Genomic DNA, 15622 nt, shown 5'->3' on the forward strand with positions numbered 1-15622 from the left:
TGGGTGTCGTGCTTGTGTCACCAAGCCTGGGTGGGGAAAGGCCCTTAGGCTGCTGCTGACAGCTCTTCTCCCTCGGCGGCACCGCTTTGTCTGACACCATCCTCCCGCCCCTGGCACGGAGGTCCCTCTCGCTCCAGCACAGCCCCGCTGTTGCCCACGTGCTTTTCCGTTTAATTCCAGACCCGATGTCATGACCGAAACCCGTTACCCGGTGCCCGCTGCTGCCCAGTTTCTCCGACACGCCGGCAGCACCCCGACTCGGGGCTTTGCTTGGTGCACCGGGGCCGGCTGCGGGAGGGACGGCGAGGAGCCCCGGCACCGCCCCGCCGCTCCGTGCAGAGGGCCGCGGCCGCGCTCGGCTGAGCATCCCTGCGCCGCCAGCCCCTCCTCAGCCCGGTCCCCGGCACCTGTCCCCGGGCCTGTCCCGCTGCCGCGGGGGCAGGCGCGGGCTGCCCGCCGCAGGTGGGTACGGCCGCGGAGGGCACCTTGGCCGGCGGGCGGGGGCGGGGGGCGGCGCGGCGGGGCTGCGGGGCTGCGGCGGCGGCTGCCCGCCCCCTCCCTCCCTCCCTCCCTCCGTCAGGCGGGCGGGGACCTGCGGCGGGAGGGAGCGGGAGCGGCGGGGCGCAGCCTCCCGGGCCGCAGCGGGGATGCGTCGCGGATCCCGGCCAGGAGGTGGGCGCTGAGCGGCGGCGCTGGGGCCGCGGGTGCGGGGCCGGAGCGGCGGGACGGGATGTGCGGGGAGCCCCGGGTCGGGGGGCGGCGGAGCCGGGGCTCGGCGGGCCCGCGGGCAATGCGCGGGGCCGGTGCCGCGGCGGGGCGCGGCGGTGCCGCCGGGGGAGGCGGGAGCGGGCCGGGGCGCGGTGGCGGCGGGCTGGGGCTGGGGCTGGGGCTGGGGCCCGGCCCGGCCCGGCCGTGGCTCTGCGGCCCCGGGGCGCAGCCGGAGCATCAGGACCGGGGGGGCCGGGCCGGGGTTACGTAACGGCATCCGCGCAGCGAGATGCGCCCGTGTCAGCCCCGGCTTCCCTGGCGCTCCCCGAAGTCGTGATTTTTCCGCCCTTCTCTGCAGAGCAATTTAAAATGCTCCAATAAACTCTGTGGTCTGTGAGATTCAGTTGCAGATTAGCTATTGCCAAGTTGATGTACTCTTAGGATACCTTTTTGTTTTCATTCTGTTTCGCTCAAAAAAAGGCAGGAACGGCCTGTATTCCCAATTTGCTAGCAAGGCTGCAAATCCCTTCCAAGTACTTTGAAGATGTATGGGTTCATTAAAACTAATGTTTGGAAATCATGTGTTTGCCAGAAGTGCTGATGCTTAAAATGACTGTATGACGTGAGTTTTGCCATTGGCTCGTCATTTCATGTCAGTTTCTAATTGCCGGCGTGTGCTGGGAGGATAAATTGGTGATTTTCTTCCCGAAAGCTTCAGCAATGCAGGTACCGTGGACTAACAGTAACTGAAACAAAAGACTTTGCTGGATTTCTCAGAGCAAACTAGGAAGCCAAGGTCGAATAGCAAACGTCAGTGTAACTTGTACGGGGTAGCGTGACAGAACAAAAGTATTCACAAATCTTATTTGAGAGTTTAAGTGAAAAGTGTTCCTTAAATAGACTATTACTCAGTAGATGAAAAAAATGCTTAGTGAAGGTGTGAGGAAATTGCTATTTTAGGACTACAATTAACTATATCAGCTCAATTTTAATGGAACTAGTACATTTAATTGCATTCTTAACAGATTTTCTTTTCTCTAGATGATTAACTTGCAGAATAATACCAGCTCAAAGATTAAAATCTCATCAAATATCTAATGGTTTCTGTACAGTGTAATTGTGTTTGGTTTATAATAGTTCTTTTCTAATAACCACCCTTTGCCTGTACAGCCATAGATACTCTAATTAGACTTTTTTATCTTGGTGTAAATGACATGACCTTGACCTTTAGAGGTTAAGCAGATGTCGTTGTTATGGATCTTATATGTTTAGTGAAGCATTTCTATGTATATATAATAAATAGGGTTTTCTTTTGTTTTTGTTTAAAAACTACACAGGAAGACTATCTTTTCTTTCCATCATAGATAAATTAACAGAGATGTGTACAACACTGATTATTTGAAAACCCTTAAGGGTTTATATTTAAACAACCTTTTCTTTCCAAGTACATGGCAGGATATATATCTGGAAAACAATATTGGAGGGTTTGTTACTGAAGTCTCCCTAAACATTTCCCCTTGCTACTGCGGGCTGAAAGAGGTACCTTTTGTTGTACTGTAGTTCATCAAGATTGCTTTTTGACATTAATTTGCTGTTGTGTTCCCAGATCCTCTGTAGTGCTTAGAGCTGTACTGTTGGGGGCCTTGTCTGCAGCCTTGCTTATTGCTGGCAATTTTTTGTTCTTAGCCCATTCTGGGAGCTTATTCTTAAATGTCTGTGTTGTGAACACTGGTTCGCATATACTTGTAGGAGCATGTGTGGGGTTTTTTCCAAGTGCTGGTGTTGGAGGGCTGTACTCTGCCTATTTATATGCTTGGATGTGTTTTTTATACAACCATCCAAACCAACCAACAACCATTTATACAACTCACAGGTGTGAGAGTTACTGTGCATCTGAGCAGCCATTTGGACACTATTACAAAGCCACCATGGCTATGGAAAGGTAAAGCTCTGTGACTTCTGTAATAGGGGAATCCCTCCTGGCCTCCTGCTCTATTGCAAATGGTGGTGGACGTGGGACTGCTCTCCTTTGCTACTTCTTCCTCCAGTCTGCTCTGGAGATGAAAGCAGAGAGTGTTCTACTGCTTCATTTTCCTTTAGTCCTCTGGCACAGGTGTGTGTGATATGTGTATGTGTGTACCCCTGGGTGCTGGACATTTCAGCTGAGCCATGGTCTACTGATGTTCTTAGTGTGACAGAAGTGAATGGTTTTGCTCTTGTTTCTCCAAATGCATGTGATATCAGCAAGGGTTTGGATTTTTTTTTTTTGTTTTGTTTTTAATATAATCATTCAGAATCCTGAGAATTTATGCTTCTTTACCATGCGGCTTTGTCTCAGGAGGGCTGTATTTCTTAAGGGACTTTAGTCAGCCTCCTGTGCCTGTGCCACGCTGGGGAACCTGCTGTCACTGCAGTGGGAGACGGGAAGGAATTGCTAGTGCTTCACTGCTAAGGATGTGTGTTTATATTTGTAATGTGTGTGTATACAGTGAGCCTGTCCTGATGGTTTAATTAGCCCCTCTGCCTCATGTGTAGGGTAGCAAATACTTGTACATTACTCCTGTATTTTCTAAATTTTTTTTAAAACAATGAAGAATTCAAACAATTCCCAGAGATTTCTGGGAGGTTTTTTTTTTCCTTGTAACTAACTGCTTTCTGGTTTTGAAGCTTTTGACTCTGCTGGTATGGGAAAAGGCAGCAGTTTCTGTAGATAATTTTCATGGGAAATGTTACTCTGGGCAATTATACTTCAAAAAGGAATTTCTCCAAGAATTTCCTTCAGGCTTGTGTTTCTTTCTTAAGCTAAGTTTAATGAGATTAAAAAAAATCCTTCACAGTGGAATACTAAAGTAAATGCTTACTTTTTTTTGCTGTTTATGTGTTGAATTTGCCATATCAACCTTATACGTGTTGAAGGAAACAGCAACAGGTACAGTACACAAATGAAAGTAAACATCCTCAGGCTGTTTGAGGGATGTTGGATTTCTGGCAAGTTTAAAATATGGCTTTGGTCATATGAAGGAAACTCCAGCTTCCACAAATCTAGTGAAAAGAAAGCTATATAGTGAGGGGCCAGGTAACATGAGCTGCGTTTGGTTGTAATGTTATGAAATATTAAGGAATATGTAGTTATAGAGTCACAGAATGGTTTAGGTTGGAAGGAACCTTGACAGGTCTGCTAGTCCAGCCTCGCAATGAACAGGGACATTCTTCAGCTAGATCAGGTTGCTCAGAGCCCCATTCAGCCTGGCCTGGATGTTTCCAGGGATGGCGTATCTACTACCTCACTGTTCCAGTGTTTTGTTACTGTCATCTTAAAAAAACTTATTCCTTATATCTAATCGAAATCTACCCTCTTTTAACTTAAAACCATTACCCCATATCCTATGGCTGTTGTCTTAGGCCCTACTAGTAGAGTTTATGCTACGAATGGTGTTATTATGTTTGTAATTAATTTCACCATCTCCATACCATGATTTTCTGAGCTGTAAATACAAACCTACAACTTTCAGCTATTTCTTGTAAGTCAGAATACAGACATGGAAGAAGTTAGAAGTTTGGGGTTTTTTAAATGCCAGTGCTGTATATGTGCTAGTAAATGGTGTTTCTAGTGTGTCTTGTTTCTTTTGGTGTTGTTCCTTTCAAAAGAGTTGAAAAAGGATGGAAGAACCTTTTGGTGCTGACAGCTGATAAACCAGCGAAAGGGAGAACAGCTAAATGTGAAAAAATGGAAGATGGGAGAATACCACAAAAATTACCCTGTGTAGACAGTCAGACTTTTAGGGAAAGTCAGTCTTTTAGGGAAACTTCTGGGCTGCATAGACTTGCTAAGATTAAGGGAGGAAAAAAAAGAACAATACCAAAATACAATTGTTAAATAAGGGAAAAACAGGGTTGGTTTTGCTGCTGTTTTTCCTTTTTTAATGGGATTTGACCCAAGTGATATCTAAAGGGCCCTTCCAAACTAAATTATTCTATAATTTTGTTTTGTCATTATAGGTGAAACCCAGAAAATTGTTAATTTTCTATTAACAGTGAAAAATAGATAGTGCTCAGAAACTCAGAATTATTATTTTTTTCTGGCATATATGTATTAATCCTATGGAATTTCCAGATAGTTTATAAACTGGTTCCAAGTGAAATGTGTCTGTGCTGAGGGCTATATAGAGTTATGGGTGGTAGCAGCAGGTAGAGAGATGGTGAATTTCCAAGCTTGTCTTTCTGAGAAAGCTGCAGACTGGTTGCTTAAATGGTTTCAGTGTGAGCCCCTCCATCACCAACTCAGAAACCAAAAAAGATTGTATGTCGTTACTTGATACCTATAACTTTAAAAAGAGAAGCTTTGAAGGAAGAGTAGGAAGAGTAAGTTGGAGATTGAAGAAGAGTAAGAGGATGGGTCTGGAATGTATGGCAGTTGTAATATGGTTAGATTAGGAGAGCTTTATAATGATTCTTAGAAATGCCTCACTGTAGCAGACAGAGCAGCTGCATTTTGAAACCAAGTTAAATAATTTCCTTTTTTATTTTTTTTTTCAGTTCCTTAAAGGGGAATATATTTTAATACTAGTTGAGAGCACTTCTCTTAAAGGAGAAAATGGATACATTAGTTTGAGGTGTAAAGAAAGGAAGTCTCTAGTTGCTTGTGAGTTTAATACAAAATTGCAAGAATTTTAACTAGCAGGTGTCATGCTAGATTCAAAGATTAGGTTTTCTACCAAAAACCTAATTTCCCTCTGTGAAACTTGGTTTACTTGCTGTCTTCTTGCTGGAGGACGATATCTGTATTTCTGTCAGAGTGCTGTCCCTGGGCATATCTTAAAGGTTCTGTTTTGCTCAATCAAATATTTCACAGTTTTTGAATTTAGACCCTCTTCCCATTCCAACAAATCTTTTCCTCCTTATTTTGGGATGCTGAGAATCAGGTGGATAAGCTGAATTTACCCAGAATTTAGCAGATAGCAGTCTTGGTTATGATCTCTCACAGTGTGATCTGACTGCTTACATTTGTAACGCTGCTGAAATAGTTTTATTTTCCCTTTTTTTTTCAGTGGAAATTGAGAGATGGAAATGCTTCTAGCTTATAAACTACATAAACCCCCCAGTACTTTTCGGTTCTCATGAAATTTGTGAAAATCACAAAAATCATGCTTAGTCCCTATTGATTTACACATTTCTAGCAGAGATGCAAACGTCCTGGTGGATTCTCTACTTAAAAGCTGGATTAACAGATCTCTATGTGGTATCAAATGTAGGCCCACTCTCTAATGCAAATGCTGTTCTGTTGGTATGAGGCTTTTCTAGAGTCTGTGTTATTCCCAATTAAATTAGTGAATTATGGTTGGGAAGGATGCAGGGGTATTAAAATGATTGGATCATTTACATCAGTACAGTAGGGCCTATATCTGGTATTGTCAACCCAAAGTAGGTAACATTTATCTAAGAATGATCTGTAGATCGATTTCAAGAAGCCTTGTCTTGGAATGTGATACACTTTTTCAGATGATGAACTGACAGGTTTTCTGTTGAGAAATGTAACAAGCTCGGGTTGCCCAAAGAAGAGTCTGAATGAAACCTGTGCCATGGAGTGAAGCCTGCCTGCTCAGACACAGGAGGCCTTAGCTACATCTGTCCAGCGGTAGCTGACCTGATCAATCCTGGAAAATGAACAAACAGTAGAAGAACTTTGTTCTGTAGCAGTTCCTAACTTCCTGTTTCCTGTAATGTGTTTGTGGTGGGAGACCAAACAGTTACAGGAACCTTGATGGTGGCTGCTAATTGACCTTAGGTATGGGCAGTGGAATTGGTGAGACTTCCATGGCTCATGCTGATGGTTTAAATGAGAAAGGAATAAAAAATAAATGAGAAAGGAATTAAAGCAGTAGCCAGGTGTAGGGGAGCATGACAAGGGACAGGCACATACCTCTGCCACTTGGAAGGTTGAGCTGGAAGGGAGCAGCTTGGTGTGAGGTCCAAGCCACGGGTCAGCACTTGGACATACTGAGCAGCTGGAGTGAGCATTCTGTTCTTCAGGGTCTCTTGTGGCAGAGTCACCTGGACCTTGATTTGTGTGTATCATGGAATAGACAAGCTGGAATAGAAATGCCACATTCATCCTGCTTCATAAAACACGACTTTGTTTTATTCAGATTATGTGATGCAGTGGTATCTGTCAATTCTTGCTGCTACCCCAACCTCTTCCCCTGTGACATACCCAGTATGAATAAGGTGATGTTAAATGGAATGTGGGTCAAGAGAAGTTTCTGTTAACATCCTACAGGAATGGTTCCAGGCTGATGATTCTTCTTCCCGTTTCACCTCTGCTATTACTGTTTCTGTCCTGTGTGTGGTCAACCTGCATCTGCAGTGGAACTGCAAGTGCACTCTTGCCCCCACTTCTACTTTATGAGGATTTTTATAGCTGACCTACTCGGGGATGCCTGACACACTTTTGATCTTGTTCAGGAAAACAGCATTTAACTGTTTCTCCCTTCTGCCTTTGAAAATAAAATTCAACCTTGTTTGGAAAGAAATGGCAGTGTTATAGGAGAAGTGGGAGAGAAATTAACCAAGAGAGACTGTGGCTCATCTTCTTAGAGTATGATTTTTGAGATTTTGGCCACAAGATAAAATTTCTTTAATTTATTTTAATGGAAAATGGTGGAGAGCAACTTATTTTCTTTTATATGTTTATATTTAGGGATCCAGTTAGCTGTGTTGTCACCTGGTAAGGATAGATCTAGGGAAAATGGAAAGGGCAGAATCACTGATGGAGAGCTACAGAAATGGCAAGAAATGGACCAGATGAAGGGACTTTCATCTTGAAAATGGGAAGCTGGAGCGGTTAGGTTAGTGACAAATGTTTCTTTCAGAGTAGAGTGGGTCAGCTGGGTGAAAAGGAAGTGGCTAATGATGGAAATAATACTTAATTAAAAGGAAGAAGCTTCAGCATAAAACAGCTTGCTGAGATCTGAAAGGAGCAGTTGGTTTCGAGTCTTGAGGTCCCTCTGACCCCAATGTGACCATGACATACACATCCCTCTGGTAAGTAGTTATGTTGCTTTTCTGTTTAAAGTCTGTGTTTCTGGGGTTTATGCTGTTTCTGGAGAACTAGCTTCATAAGATGTTTGCCAAAACCAGAAGGATAGGAATGGTATGAAGTAGAGCTGTAGAGTAGTCAGACGATGAGTCTGGATGTAAAGTATTGGTCAGCTCTGTAGCCAGACAAATTCTTTTTCTTTCTGTGGAATGGTTGAAGAATGCATAAAATCCATCTCCTTCCCCCCCTCCCCCGCCCCCCCTTTCTTGTCAGCTAAATACAAGTTGTCTTTCCACATTCACTTGTGCCTGACAGCTGTGTTCTCTGTGTAACTACTAGGAAGAATGGGCAGGTCATAGTTGCTACCTGGTTTAATATTCTTGGGTGACATAATCATGGGCAAAAATAATGCATTCTCTGACTGAAGGGGAAAAAACCAAGAGTTCTCTTAACTGTGACCTATATTGTGTGGGTGTACAAATATGCTGTGGGAAGCTAAATGTAAATTATATGCTGTTCCACTGAGCAGGCTTTTCTCGGTTCTGCTAATAATTGGTAGCATAGCCTCCATATAAAACCCATGGTCAGTTTGCAGTATTCAGTGACATGTAATGCAATGCAATTACTATTTGCAATGCAAAATAATCTTTTAAAAATCAAACCAAGGTATTTTCTTTAGTAGCTGCAAACTCTGTCTCTTGCCAAGTCACCATAAATACTGTTTTGTGACAGAGCTTACAATTAATAACAAGAGTGGCTTCTGTCTCTAATTAATACAATAATGGTTGTGCTTTCTTTTGATGTGGATTGAGGTTTAGTGGGGGAGGCCTCAAACCAAGTCAGAAATGAGGGTTAAAATTAGCCCAGCTGACCAACCCTTACAGGACTCTTCAATAGCTCCACGTGGTTGTGTAGTATCTGTGAGTTTAAGGGATAGAAACAGCTTCAGAAGAAATCGATGATACGCTTTTTAATTTCCATTTCTGGTGATGCAGAGGTTGTGGTTGGATCTGCAGATGCTCTGAAATGTAGCAATGACATGGCAGCTTGGGTTCATAGCTCCTACCCTTTCCATAAGAGCTGCTGTGTGTGTCTGTCTGCCTGCTACATATTTAAATTTCGTGAGCTACATTAGGAAGAGGAGAGAGTGTCAGATTTTTTGCCTTTAAAATTTATGAATTCCTATTCATCAATTTCTTCGGGTTTTCAAAGTGTTTTGGCCAAAATAATGTAACATTAATCTACAAAGACTAAGTTTGGATAAAAGGCCATGTTGTAATCACGTGGCCTTTCCTAAAGCTGTGATATTTTTCTTAATACCCTTGGGTTTTAGGTTTCCAATTGAGATGCCTAGACAGGTTCTGCAGAGGCTGTGTAACAACAGATCACTGCTCATAGTTCTCCTGATGTTTTGTGCCTTCCTGAGTGCCTCATTTTCCCCCCAGTTTTCTGACCTTTATAGATCCAATATCCACTTGTCCTCTCTGACATGTGCACATTCTAATAGTTGGAATGTTACTCAGACTGTTAACACACTGTACGAGGGCAGTGCACGGGGCAGGGAAGGAAGGATTGTTGCCTCCAGCTCTGATTCCTGCTGCCTGCCCAGCCCAGAGTTGTACTGGCCCTTGTCTGCCAGCTTGTGGTGCTGGAGATACTATTATTCCCTGCCACTTTATGGTATTTCTGGTGTAATTACCTTCTGATATATTCATTAGTGGACTTCCCCCTCAATGTTCTTCAGCATTTTTAAAGATTTATTCAGTGCTTTCAGATTTCTATGCTTTCTTAACTTTGTGAGCACATTAGCTCAATCATTTTGCATAAAGCTATCAAATACCAGTCATAAACCTGTGCTGTATCTCTTTGTTATTCTATATACTAGTGACTATTTGAATTATTTTAAAGTTACACAGAATTCTTCTGTAAAGTATAAATACATTGACTTTAGAATCTTCTACATTTTCTTCATTGTTTTTAACATGTGTTTTTGTAGCAAGTCAGTAAAAATAATTTCAAAGATGCAGTAAGGAATAATAATGCTGTGTAAAAAACAGGTAGATACTAAAAATAACTTGATAAACATGGTGAATTTCCCTTGAGGGGAACAGAAGTATGCTAGTTTACATCAGTTGAAGGGGTTTTACATATAGTAAACCAGAACTATTTAGGCAGTGATTGATGTACATTAGGCTCATAGCTCTCTCTGGAAGAAGGGCAGTATCTCATAACAAAGAATTTTTATTTTTTGATGCCACTGCATAGGTTCAAAGGTAAGCTCTGTGTTTTTTGTTTTCTGTTCTGCTTTGTCTGGCTGTGGGCACTGTGCTCAGTGCTGAGAAACACAGAACATGCTTGTGAAGGGTATGGCAGCTTCAGAGATTTTATACTTCAACATCTATGGCAGCATTCCCATGCTGAAAACTAGTGGAAACAAACTCCTCTTTAGGCTGCAGATATCTTGAGGAACACATAGTTACATAGTTCTGCTTTCTTGGCTGGTTCTTGGATAGTTTGCCATGAAAAATGTGTCATAGCTGTGTGATATAACACTGAGAAAACCACCAACATTGGCTAAATCTGTTTGGAGGTGAAATTTAGTTTCTTATAAAGCAATGTAATGAGTACAAACTTATTTTGAAACCAATTTTTTAAAGCCAAATGCACCAGGGGTGTGTTCATCATTTTTGGCTTTCCAGTGCTGAGACATCTTCCGCAGCTCTTGCCCTCTTTATCATTCTGTCTCTCCTCCACAGGTCACTCCCCACCCATTAATTCACTCCTCTTGGAACTCCAGTCCTGTGCCCAGGCTCACTGCTCCTCCTGGGGACACAGCCATGTCCCCTTGGCCAGGCTGATGATGCTCCATGCCTTGTTCCCTCCAGCTGCCACTCCTGTGTGCTTCTCCTGAGGTCCTTAGGATCTCAGGAGGTCCTTGGGGGTTACTTCCAGGGGCTGTGGGGTATAAAAGGAAAAAACATTGGAGAACAGAAGGCCTGGATAGTCACAGTGTAAGCATACCAAGGAAAATATGTTATTTTTCTACCAGTTCTTATGCCTAGAAGCAGTGTAAGGTGCCATTGCTTAATGGCAGCAAGTGAAATATTTTTGCACTTTAGGTTGGTGTTTCTGTCAGGGTGGGTTATACATCTCAACCATGCTGAAGCAGATTTAAACGTAATGGTGCAACTTCCGAAGGCAAGTTTCTCATTTAGAAGGACAAGTCTGAACAGAAATAAATGTCTGTATGTGTTGTGGGACCTGGAAAGTAATTCAAGCAGACCTCTTTGAAATTTTTCTTTTTAAGCAATCTCGGTATGCTGCAAAAATGAATTTCAAATCTTTAGTTGCCCACAGGTTACAGCACAGAAAATCAATACTTTTTCAGCTAATGTCAAATTTTTCCATTAAAAGATAAATGAGGAAGAGTGAAGCTTCCAGTATTCTCAGACTTGTGTGTGCTTCCCAGACAGCTGATTTTAATTTGTCTTTATATTTTGTATGGTGTGTACTTAGTGCTTGTCATTCTTGTTGCCAACCACTGCTTGTACTTATGAATTAAATAATCAAATAATGATGCAACTGTGGTGTGTTTTTAAAACCTTTGTTCAGTTTAAGAGGGTGAATGTTTTATTTGAGGAAATTAAACTTTGTAGGAAACTGAAAATGATCCCTATCATGGCTTAGATTTTTGCTTACTCGGAAATGTGATGGCTCATATTATCTTTGTAGTCACTGGCATTTATCAGTGTTTAAGTACTGGTACTTTGGTGGGTTTGGTCTCCCATTTAATTTTTATAGATGAAAATATTATAAGAAAGAATAGACATTTTACAAATAATTTCAAAGGCTAAAACATAAATATTTGAAAGGAATGGACTGTAGATTTCAAGCTTCTACTATAGACTTCTACTCTACGTAGCCTTTTGTCTTCTGAGGGTCTACTGGAGTGGTGGGGAAGTGGAGACAACTGCCCTAAGCAGCTGTAGAGACTTAAAAAAAGAAAAAAAAAAAAAAGGAAAGGAACCCTCCTAAGTTTTCCAAATTTACAAAGCCCTGCTTTGTAAAATAGATACAATTTTCACGTTTCAGGATGCTTGTTAAAAATCAGACACAATGAGGATGAATTTGTAATTTTCTTTCCAGAACACTGCAATTTCCAACTGAATATCCACAGTGCTTTTCCCCGCTCCTTTTTAAGCTGCGTTTTAGAATTTTTATAGTTGGGAAACTGTCCCACAACATATTTGTCAGGTGTCATTGCTACTGCTATGTAGCAGTAATGCAATTAACCTTACAAGTCCTTTTTACTTCCTTAGTGTATTTGCTTGGTAGTCTTTCAAGAATTATTTTCCTGCTATTTCCCGGTGTTGATTAATTTTGGAACAGGTATTGCATGTGGCAGGGGAGTTTCTCCTCTGTGTAAATGGCTTTGGGCATCTTGGCTGAGGTTACTGACACATAGTTGCCTAAATGCTGATTTACCAGCTATTGTGAAGGACTGAAGAACGCTGAAAAAGTTAACTGAGTTACTTAAGAAAATTACTGTTGTCCTTACAGCTGGAGTGATTTCTCCTCTCAAGGAAGAAAAAGAAATTGCAACAGAAATCGAAAGTCAGTATTGAGATAAAATAAATGTCAAGGGTAACAAAATACTTTACAATGTTGGGGTGTGAAATTGTCCTAAAGTGCCTTAAAAAAAAAAGTGGCTAAGTTCAGTTTCCTTGTTCATTCTGTGGCAATATACATATTAATGAAAAGTTTCAATGGAAAACCACTAAGTCTCACTTTTGAGTAGAACTTGGGTGCTCTAATTCAGTTTTCTGAGTTAGAAACTTTCTCAAGGTATATTTATTTGTGTTAATGACGGTATTATGACTGGTGCTAAAATTTTTTGGGGGATAACATTTATGTATAAATATATCACAATATATTTTTGCTGTCTAAATGGTAGATGACTCAGAATCAATGTTTTTTATTTTAATGAATTTACAAATACTGAGTTGCCCTTACCTGAGTTTATAATTTGTGAATGGTAACAAGGAGCAGAGGGAGAAATTTCATCTCAATTTCTATCTTTATGGTATCTTTTATGGTTTTTAATATAGTAGCATTTTATTGTTTATACTTCTGGCATTAATCTTGCATGAGGTATAGTTTTCAGGACTATTCTTATGCCTTGATGTTACTGCCAGATAATGTTAGGAGATTTTTCAGTAACTAAGAAATAGTAGGGGAGAAAGAAAAGAGGAGAATGCTAAGAAAAAAGGAGATGCTGAAATTCAGACCTTGGGTTGTATGGCATTAGAAGTTCAGAAAAACCTGAGGACTCGAATTGCAACTTCTGACACAAATTGTGAGGGCTGGAGCACATCTCCTATGAAGACAGGCTGAGAGAGCTGGAGTTTTTCAGCCTGGAGAAGAGAAGGCTCCAGGGAGACTTTATAGCACCTGTCATTACCTAAAGGGAGTCTTTTTACAAGGGTGTGTTGACAGGACAAGGAGTAATGGTTTTAAACTGATAGAGGGTGGGTTAAGATCAGGTATAAGGAAGAAATCCTTCACTATGAGGGTGGTGAGGCACTGGAACACGTTGTCCAGAGAAGCTGCAATTTCTTTTTCTTCCTTGAGAGGAGAAATCACTCCAGCTGTAAGGACAACAGTAATTTTCTTAAGTAACTCACTGCCCCATCCCTGGCAGTGTTCAAGGCCAGGTTGGATGGGGCTCTTAGCAGCTTAGTCAGGTCTAGTGGAAGGTGCCCCTGCTCATGGCAGAGGGTTGGAACTAGGTGGTCTTTAAGGTCCCTTTCTACGCAAATCATTCTGTGATTCTACATTTAGGTATTCATTGCCAGCAAAATATGAAGTGAACCCTTCTACTCCTTTTTCTGCTTTGGTGGTGGTGCTTAAATCCTCTGTCTCATAAATGTGTGATTCCTGAAAAGAGAGAGGAGGATGCTTGCAGTTTGGTCACCAGTTTTATTCATGCAAGTTTATCAATAGAATCCTGCTCATATTTTATTGAGCTTGTTCTGGAAAATCCAAATTTGTAATTCCCATCTTACATGGGAATAAGAAACTCTGAATGGGAACAGTGCTCCCTGATTTGTCAAAGTCAGTGAGCAGAGGGAGGAGGAATACTTAATGAACTCTGTTTGATTGGAGTTTGTGACAGCCAGCACATCTTCTGGGCTCGGCCAATTCCGCAGATAAAATCTTACGGCGGTTGTTAACAGTAAAGTTGGAGGTGTGGATGGAATCTTGGCAGCTGAGGGAATTATGTTACACAAATGAAGTCAGATGTCGTCATGAAAGAAAATTTTTAGTATCCCATCTTGAGCATGAAAATACACCCAGCAGTAATAAATGTCCCCTCTTAGGATGAGAATCAGTCCTAATAGAATTGCAGGTGAAGGCTGAGCTGCTTCCTTCTGAGAAATCGTGATGACAGTAATCAAAACAATCACATTTATGTTCAGCTGCTTACTGCTGGAGGTCTTTTTGTTATCTTTAACTCAGTGTTAATTTAGGTCACCCTTTAGTCTAAGTAAAAGAGACCACAAATGCTTTTTCTCTCGACTCTGTCTGTACAGAGTGTCTAGAGAATGCTGTTCATTTTGGTGCTAGTGTATTCTATGAAATGTCAGTTTGATATGAGAACAAAAAGGCTTTTAAAATGATTTGATCATTTACAATATGCATTTATTTATGTTGGGCATCCTCTTGTATTCCTGCTTTTACATGTAGTACCAAGCCCTTAAGAATATACTTGTTTTCTTGGCCATCACCGTGAATGCACAAGTGCAGCCAGAGCCTGTGAGTCTGTAATATCTCTGCCCTGCAACTTGAGGGGCTCAAGCAGTGTCCTCCTTGAGCCCTCCTGAGATAGATGAGGAGCTGTGTGTGCAGTAAACTTCAAGGCCTGCACGTAAATACTGTACAAGGAAAAGTGTCTTCGAAACATTAGCTTATAATTGAAAACAGAATGCAAATAGAAAAGACCCACAAGAGTTACCTTTTTTCTTTGTAACACTGAATTAGTGCAAGTTGTAACCCATCATTTGCTCACACAGCTTTTCAGAAAATTAACACAATTCCAATAGTAGTAGTTGTAAGGACAAGTCTTTAATTTTCATGTTATTTATCTTCTGAATACAGTCCACTAATGTCATACTTGTTTCATTAATGTTTCACAGTATATAATAATTTATAATAGAGAAATATGACTCCCCTTGTCTCTTCCTCTAGGCTTAAATAACAATGTTTTGTCATATCTATTTATACTGTGTATGTTAAAGTGTCATTATGAAATTGAAAATGCCTCTGAGTATGTTTTGTGAAAGTTGAAAGCCCCTGAATGATAATGGTAGGACACTGTTGACCTTGTTGGTGTGTTAAGTGCTAGTGGCAGTGTTTTGGGATGCAGAACATCTTGATAGTTATCGGTGATGTGGGCCTTTCCCATGGTCTTCTTGTTCAAATGTTTTCAGTGGTAAAATTTGCTTTCTTATGTTAGAGAACTGGAGTGCTTTCCTTGGATAGGGGAATATGCCTGAAAATGTGACACACATGGAAGGAGCCACCCACTGTGGAAATAATGGAAGCTAAGAAAGTTATTTTGCCAAACGTCGTTGCAAGTACATGCAAGTCCAGCTAGAAAAACACTATATGAGAGCTTTCTGACCAGTTGTGGATAAATAAGTACAAGATTTCTACAGTTATGTCTCTTATTCTCTATAGTAGGAGCTATTCCCAGGCCTTGGGAACCAGGATGATCTGTGGGGGAAAAAATGTTTAAGACAGCATCCTTTGAAAAATATAGATAATGACTTTGAAAATATTTTTCCCCCCTTTTTTTCTCCGCTAGACATGAAAGAT

The 15622-nt window shown here is 41.4% G+C and overlaps 1 protein-coding gene across 6 annotated transcripts in view; it reads left to right on the forward strand.

Moving 5' to 3' along the window:
• The first annotated feature begins 382 nt into the window (after positions 1-382).
• The window catches only part of OSBPL6 (oxysterol binding protein like 6), a 102061-nt gene continuing 86821 nt past the window's right edge, over positions 383-15622 (forward strand). For 5 of the 6 annotated variants that reach the window (XM_039554645.1, XM_039554649.1, XM_039554648.1 and 2 more), the window contains exon 1: positions 603-672. The gene's annotated coding sequence lies outside the window, so the exon portion shown is untranslated. Of the gene's footprint in view, positions 463-602; positions 673-15622 lie in introns of those variants that run through there. The other variant, XM_039554647.1, reaches the window with a different exon arrangement.

The sequence above is a fragment of the Corvus cornix genome, chromosome 7, assembly GCF_000738735.6.
Source record: "Corvus cornix cornix isolate S_Up_H32 chromosome 7, ASM73873v5, whole genome shotgun sequence".
NCBI classification, from domain to species: Eukaryota; Metazoa; Chordata; class Aves; order Passeriformes; family Corvidae; genus Corvus; species Corvus cornix.